This window comes from Equus asinus, chromosome 24, assembly GCF_041296235.1.
Source record: "Equus asinus isolate D_3611 breed Donkey chromosome 24, EquAss-T2T_v2, whole genome shotgun sequence".
In the NCBI taxonomy this organism is placed as follows: domain Eukaryota; kingdom Metazoa; phylum Chordata; class Mammalia; order Perissodactyla; family Equidae; genus Equus; species Equus asinus.
The window spans coordinates 1,457,066-1,465,255 of record NC_091813.1 but is presented as its reverse complement, the minus strand read 5'-3'; positions in this window follow the sequence as shown (position 1 = coordinate 1,465,255).

The following is an 8,190-nucleotide window of genomic DNA, read 5'->3' as shown; positions in this document are numbered from 1 at the left end:
GATGCCTCTCCTTAAGGAAAGGCCCGAGCACGGGGAAGCTGCTCCTTTCCCTTAAGGGCATTGGTTCTTGCCGTAGGAAATGTGTAAAGCGGATCTACGATGCGATGCGTGCTCGACGGCCACGTCAGGCCCTTTTCGAAAAACACTGTCAGGCCGAATTAGGCCGACACCCAATGGCTTCCTCATAGACTCCCATAGATCCTATCGCTCGCCATTTCTATCTGTCCACTCGTTCCAATTTTAGGCCACTTGACCACGAACAGGCCTTTTTCTCAGATTATTTTCCCCGTGAAACTTTGATCACCTTTTCACAGACAAAACGATCTTTACTTTTTAGGCCCTCTTGCCTGAAGGCAGCCATCTCACTTTCCTTGAACACAAAGATGTTTCCCATATTCACTTTTAGTGGCTTTTTGTTTTGTTTTGTTTTGTTTTGAGGACGATGAGCCCTGAGCTAACTGCTGCCAATCCTCCTCTTTTTGCCGAGGAAGGCTGGCCCTGAGCTCACCTCCGTGCCCATCTTCCTCTATTTCATATGTGGGACGCCTACCACCACGTGGCTCGCCCAGCGGTGCCACGTCCACCCCCGGGATCCGAACTGGCGAACCCCGGGCCGGCGAAGCGGAACAGGCACACTTAACCAGCGCGCCACCGGGCCGGCCTAGTGGCTTTCATCGCATTTGTTAAGTAGATTTTTTAACCCTCACGAACCTTAATTTTGGTGAAAACTAAGAAGCCAGCAATTAGGAACTGTCCTTCCCATGAGCATTCCGTCGCTTGGCCAATGTCTAAACACTTGGCCACTTTTAGAAACATGGGATTTCATAGGTTTATCTTTTCCTTCGCTTTATTTGATTTCATCTCACTTTAGTTTTTGGGTGAGGAAGATCGGCCCTCACAGAGCTAACGCCTGTTGCCAATCTTCCGTTTTTGTTTTTTTTTTCCCCCCTCCCGATTTTTCTCCCCCAATCCCCCCCATGACATAGTTGTCTATCTTAGTTGAGGGCCCTTCCAGTTGTGGCATGTGGGACGCCGCCTCCACACGGCCCGACGAGCGGTGCCGTGTCCGTGCCGTGCCCGGGATCTGAACCGGCAAAACCCTGGGCCGCCGAAGGGGAGCTTGTGAACTTAACCACTCGGCCACGGGGCCGCCCCTGTCCGTGGACTTTTTTATCACCTGATTTCACCTCGCAAAACTTCAAAGCTTCAAGTTATCAGAGAGGTTTGGGAAGTTGTTTTTATTAATTTAATTAATTTATTTTTCGAGGAAGACGAGCCCCGAGCTGACACCTGCTGCCAATTCTCCTCTTTTTGCCCCGGGAGAGTGATCCCGAGCTAACATCCGTGCCCATCCCCCTCCCCTTGATAGGCGGGACGCTGACCACAGCGTGGCTCGCCAAGCGGCGCCACGTCCGCACCCTGGATCCGAACCTGCGAACCCCTGGCTGACAAAACGGAACGTGCGAACTTAACCGCTGTGCCGCCGGGCTGGCCCTTCGGGAAGTTATTTTCAGGACACGGGCCATAAACTAGAATCACCGCTACAGGTTTATCGGAGCGACATCAGCGTTCGTGGTGGATTGAGTCGTCCCCTCTGTCTCTCCCCTCCAGGGCACAACCAAAGGGACGTCTATCGACCCACCCACCAAGGATTCCCCCCCCCCCCCCCCCGCACGGCACAGCAGGATGCCTGAGAGATCCACGCAGCCCTACAGCGGCAAGTCACATTCGCACAGTCAAAATTCAATGGCAGAGACAAAACGTTAAGGTCAGTGAGAGGGAAGAGAATAACCGGCCCAGGAGCAACGGTGTGAAGAACACGGAGAAGACGGGTCCTAGACGCCGGGGTCCCCGGAGCAGCGATTTCATCAGAGGCCCGCAAACGTCCACGATCTCCACACCACGTTTATGGCCGACTGCGTGCGTGGGTCCTTTGGAATCGACCAGGCTACCGTCCGGGCCACTTTGGGACATCGTGTCCAGCTGCCCCGAGCGGTGGAGCTGTCGTTCAAGTGTAAGATGGGGCCCGTCCGGGGAGAGAATGGGGACGGGGAAAGGGAGGCCGCGGGAAGTCACAGAGTCTGAGGTGTTCGGGGGAGACTGACTCTTCTGAAGTGGAGGTGGTAGAAGGAGAGCAGCAGGATTTTTGGATTTTTGTTCCCTCTGTTAGGTATCTGGGTCCGGAGGAGAGTGGGGCGGGGGGGGGGGCGGGTGGTGGTGGTGGTGGTGGGTGTGAGGCTGAGGCGGGGCTGGTGTTTCCTTTCCGAGTCAGGTGGAAGAGCTCCTCCAGTGGAGGTTTTTAGACAAGGGGTCTGGTCTGGCAGGATGGGAGGTTGCGGGTTGAGCCACAGGGGAATCTGTCGTAGCTCAGACTCGGGCCTTTGAAGAAATAGACAGAGAGAGGAGTTTTGCTCTGTCTGTCACCGCAGCCGGCACCTCAGGAGCAACAACAGGAGGCTTCCCGAATGAGTGAAGGGGCAGGAGCCAGCGTGCCCCGTGCCTCTCTCAGCCCTGCGCCGGCAGGGAAGGAAGCAGGCAGGCAGGCCTCAGGGCTACTCCCGTCCTACTGCCCGGTGGTCCCTGTCCCGGCCCCGCCCCCACTCTCCCCCTGACCCTCACCGCTCCCCAGCCCTCTTCTCAGCCAGAGAGGCGATGGGGGGGGGGCGGTGCGGTCCCAGAACAAGTTTCCTCTCATCCGCCATCATCTTGCCACCCTGACGACTTGGCCTAAGATCCGGCCTAGGCTGTACCCTGAGATCCGGCCTAGGCTGTACCCGTGTGTGGTTTTCCTGTGGACAAGGGGGCCGGTTCACCATTTCGGAAGAAACCCCTAGCCTTCCACTGCCGAGTCGCCAGCCTGGGAGGGGGGAGGGGGGAGGGGGGAGGGGAGGTCAGGCCCATTCATTCCGATGGGCCTGGCGTCAGGGCTTCATTCAAGTGCAGGAAGCTCTCTCCCATGGCCTCGGGCTTTTTTCCATTGAACGGCTTTCTTCAATTCCCCCACCCTTAGGCCGCAGTCCACCAAGGGCCGGGAGGCAGGGAGGGAAGATGTTGGGGCAGGGTGGCTGTCTGAGAAACTCGCCTCATCTGGGGCAGAAAGAGTGCCCCCCTCCTTTCTCTAACCCTACTAGACTGCTTGAGGATCACGGACGGTTTGGCTCATCGATGAGCCCTGCGTTATGGGCCCGGCAAGCAAACTCCTAACGGGCAACCCGCCGCTCTAGGCGTGTGTGGGTTTTTTGATCTTTCACCTTCAAGTTCGCACGACATCGGTCCGTGTCCCCCGCCCCGGCTTCCCATGGGAAATCCTCCGTCTCTTTCCACAGACTCACTGGCGACTTCACACAGTGCCTGCCTCCTCCTCCTTAGGAAGGAAGGAAGGAAGGAAGGAAGGAAGGAAGGGAGGAAGGAAGGAAGGAAGGAAGGGAGGGGCTGACCCCGTGGCCGAGCGGTTGAGTTTGCACGCTCCGCTTCAGCGGCCCGGGGCTTGGAAGGTTCGGATCCTGGGCTCGGACACGGCACCGCTCATCAAACCACGCTGAGGTGGCGTCCCACACGGCAGAACCAGAGGGACCCTCAAAGAGAATATAGAACTAGGTACTGGGGTGCTCTGGGGAGAAGAAGAAGAAGGAGGAGGAATAAAAAGAAAAGAAAAGATTGGCAATGAGCTCGGGTGCCAGTCTTTAAAAAAAAAAAAAAAAAAAGAGGAAGAAAGATGGACAAACAGGAACGAATCCCACTGACGGCACCTCCAAATGGTGGGGGGCAGGGGGGTGGGGGGGGTGGGGAGTGGCATCATCGGGCCAAGGGTGACTCTAAGCGTGATCCCGCGGTTGTGTTATTTGACATTTTATCGAATCGATTTATTATTTTATTTTTGAGGAAGATGAGCCCTGAGCGAACATCTGCCACCAATCCTCCTCTGTCGGCCGAGGAAGACTGGCCCTGAGCTGACATCCGTGCCCATCCCCCTCTACTTTCCAGGTGGGACGCCTGCCACAGCGTGGCTCGCCAAGCGGTGCCGGGTCCTGCGCCCGGGATCCGGACCGGCGAACCCGGGGCCGGCGGAGCAGAACGTGCGAACTTCACCGCCGCGCCACCGGGCCGGCCCCCGGAGTTGTTTTGAAAATCCAGTAAGGGGCTGGCCCCGTGGCCGAGTGGTTAAGTTCGCGCGCTCCGCTGCAGGCAGCCCAGTGTTTCATCGGTTTGTTCGGATCCCGGGCGCGGACACGGCACTGCTCATCAAACCACGCTGAGGCGGCGTCCCACATACCACCGCTAGAAGGACCCACCGCGAAGAACACACAACTACGTACCGGGGGGCTTTGGGGAGAAAAAGGAAAGACAAAAAATAAAATCTTCCAAACTCCAATAAAACTTTGAGTGAAGACGACGAGGAGGATGCGAAACGTATCTCACGCCTCCGAGCCGAGCCGTCCGTTTAGGTTTAGGAAGGGGGACGAGGACCCTTTGTAAGCGACATCCCTTTTTAAGCACCATTCTAAACCACAGAACAGAACTCCCTCTCCTCGACCCGGAGCGAGGAGGTTCCTGGGTGTGTCAGAGAGGGTCACGTCCTCTGCAGCACGAACGAACCGCCAGGGTTCGGCCACGGGAAAGAATTTCTTCCTCTCCAGGGGGACTAAAAGTCACCGACGGCAGCGGGCGTAGGTGCTATCCTTCCCGTCCAGGAAAGGCAGGGAGAACTTCAGCCGTGAAGAGAAGGAGGTCTTCCTCACTCCCCGTTTTGGGAGGGCCCCTTTGGCAGGGGAGTTTTGTCTCCTGATTTCAAGTCAGGAAGAAAAGGGAGAGAGAGAGAGAGAGAGAGAGAGAGAGAGAGAGTGTGTGTCCTTCTCGTGCCAGGTCGGTCTGAGGGGGACCTCCTCTGGTTTCCTCCCTTCCCAGGGAACGCCGTTCGCTCCTTCTTCTAGAAAAAGCTCCCAAAGCACCACCGCCCAGGATGGTCGACCTACGCCCATCGTCCCTCCTTTCCCAATCATTTCTACCGCGACAGAGGGACAGAGGCCCCTGCCCCATCCCCATCCCCACCCCCACCCCCATCGCCTGCCTCCTTGATGGCCAAAGGAGCTGCCTCTGAGAATGGAACGGGGCTTGGAAACCTTCTAGAGGGGTGACTCTCACCTGCCTGCCTGCTGGGAAAAGCACCACGCTGTCCATCGGACTGCTCTTTTGGGCAAACGTAGGCGTGCCACATAGCGATCGACAGCTATGGCGGGGGGGGGGGGGGGGGCGGGGTGGCGTGGTGGTGCCCAGGATCCACGACACGTGACGGCTGCGGAGCACGACAGCCCTAAGACCTTGAGGGAGACGGGGTGGCGCGTGAATCCTTTCGGAACGAGAACGACAGGAAACGCTGACGGGGACGTGTTCTCCTCTCGAGAACACACCAACGCCTCGCACGGTGTCTGACCCGGGGTGCCTCTGACTTTTGTCATCAGAGACGATCCTCTCGACCGCCCCTCACGCTTTGGGGAAAAGGGGAGAGGGACTCGGTAGCACGGGAAAAGCCATCCATCCGCCCTTCCTTTCCGTCTTCACGGCTCCTTCTCGTGGAAAACGAGGAAGCCGTCCGGAGGAACGGAACACTGACCCGGGCCAAAGCGTGGCCCAGCCTGAGCCTCCAAAACCTTCTGCTAAGTGAGAGGTGCCAGACATCCAAGGCGACCTACGTTGCGATTCCACACAGAGGAGAGAGCTAGAACGGTCCAACCCTAGAGGGCGACAGCAGATGGCGGCGGCGGCGGCGGCGGCAGCGGTGGTGGTGATCGTGGTGGGGCAGATCCGGGAGTGGGGCCGTTTTTTCTTTCGGGGGGAGGGGATGGAAACGGAAACCTTCTGGAAATAGATAGCCATGACGGATGCGCCACCTTGGGGAGAGAGACTCCCGAAGGCCACTGGCTTGTGCCCCGTGGAAAGGATGGATTCGGTGGGATGGGAATTCTACCTCCGTGTAGAGCGTGTGGTAAACCACGAGGTAGGTGGGTGGGTGGCCTCCCTGCCTCGCCTCCACCTAGACGTCCACACACAGAGACCGACGAGGGAGGGAGGGAGGGAGGGAGAGAGACAAGACTGACAGAGGCCGAGGCCGAGGCCGAGGCAGTGAGCGAGTAAGTGATCGACCCTGGCCATAGGGATTCCTCAGAGGGCGTCTCTTGGCTCCCCAAACGAAGAATGTGTGTGGAGATCGAGAAAGATCACCGACCTAGGAGAACCAGCAAGACTTCCTCACCCGCCAGAGAGCCGCTGGGCCCCTGCCGTCCCTGCCACCGCCACCCCTACCCCTCGCCTTTGGCAGCGACGCCAACGAAAGGCAGGCAGACGAGTGGGAGAGTCGTGTGGTGGTGTCCCCCAAGGAAGGTGGGTCCATGCCGACGAGTGGTCGTCGGCGTGTGGAAAAGCCAGAGGCGGGCTGACTAGAAGGAGGGCGTCCTGGAGGAAGGGGCCAGGGTGTGAGGGAGAGAGGCCTGTTCCTCTTCCCCTGTCGGTCCCAAGTCAGGGGCCCAAAGGAGGAAAGCTGTCCGTTCCTTTCCGACTCGGACGGTTCGGGCGGAACCGACCGATCCCCGCGGCGGCGCAGTCGGGGCTTTCTGGACCAGAACCCCTCTCTCTGTCGCCTTTCGACCACACGCACGCTTTAGAGGCCAAGGGAAAATGGATCGGGTCTCTCTGTCTCTCTCCCTAGAAAACAAGGGGCCGGGGGCCGAGCCCGTGGACGAACGGTCAAGTAGCGCCCCCCACCCCGGCCCCCGGCTTCGACGGCCCAGGTTTTCACCGGTTCGGATCCTGGGCGCAGCCCCAGACCCAGCATCGCCCTTCAAGCCACGCCGAGGCGGCGTCCCACATGGCAGAAACGCGAAAGACCTACCACTGGAACCTACAACTATGGACGGGACGGGACGGGACGGGGCGGGGCGGGGCGGGGCGGGGCGGGGGTGGGGGGGGCGGCTTTGGGGAGCAGGAAGAAAGAAAAAATAAAAGAAACACAAGGACGGTCATCGCGATAGTTCTTTCCACTTCCATCCATATGTTAACAGGACCCAAGTTTCCCGACCTCCATTTGGATGTATGTTAACTAAATGGAGAAGCTATTCAAAGGACTCCTCTAAAGAAGTCCACGTTCTTCTTTCTAAATGATAATGAAAATCATTGTCACCACCGCTCTTCCGACCCTCCATGTCCAGACGGCCTCCCGCCCCTCCCCTATCCCCAACTCCCGCCCCGCCCCGCGCCGACCCCCGACCCCGGCATTCTCCACGCCCACCTTTCCCTCTCCACTCCTACCCCCCCCCCCCGTCCCCCGCCGCCCGGGACACCGCACCCCGCGCCCCCCCCCCCCAATCCAGGCCGGGCCACCTGGTCGACCTCCTCGAACACTATATAAGAGGATGCCGGGCAGCAGGTGGCGCCCGACAAGCGGCCTCCTCACCGGCCGGACGGATCAGCCTCGCGGGGGCGGGCGATGGGGAGGCGTTCGTCCAGGTCAGGTCAGGTCGGGGGAGGGAGGATGCCGCGCCGGCCGGCCTGGTGCGTGGCCTGGTCCCGATCCACCCCGCGTCTCGTTTCTCGGGCCGGGACGAGTACAGGCGGGGAGGCCGACTCGGTCACGGAAAGCGGCCTTGGGGAGGTTTTGGCGAACGTCCCTGTCCCGGGGCCGTCTGCCGACTAGGGGACGGAGTCCTCCTCCATGCTCCTTCTCGCCCCCAGTCGGGCGGGTTGTGGGTCGCGCGGTCGACTTGGCCATTTCCCCGGAGGCATCCTGCCTGCCGGGGCTCCCTCCCTCGGGCCGGTGCGAGCGGTCCTCGGGCGGCCCGGGAATTTGGGCCGCAGCGAACGAACGAACGAAGCCCGTCCCTCCTGCGTCGGCACCGATGAGACACAGCCCTGGTGGATGGAGCCGCTTTCCTCGGGTTTCCTTTTGCTTTCGGCCGCTGCTGCCACCAAACCTCCCTAAACGATAGGAATGAAAACGGGAACCGTTGGCATAATAAAAGCGTTTTGGTTGGCGTGTTTCTTGGCTTTTGGGGACTCGAGAGGTATGATGGATGATCTCCGATTGACGTTGGGAAGGTCTATTTCATCCCAGTCGCACGAACCCCGAAAACGTGGCGGCTGGACGAGGGAGGGAGGGAGGGAGGGAGGGAGGGAGGGAGGGAGGGAGGCCAACCACGG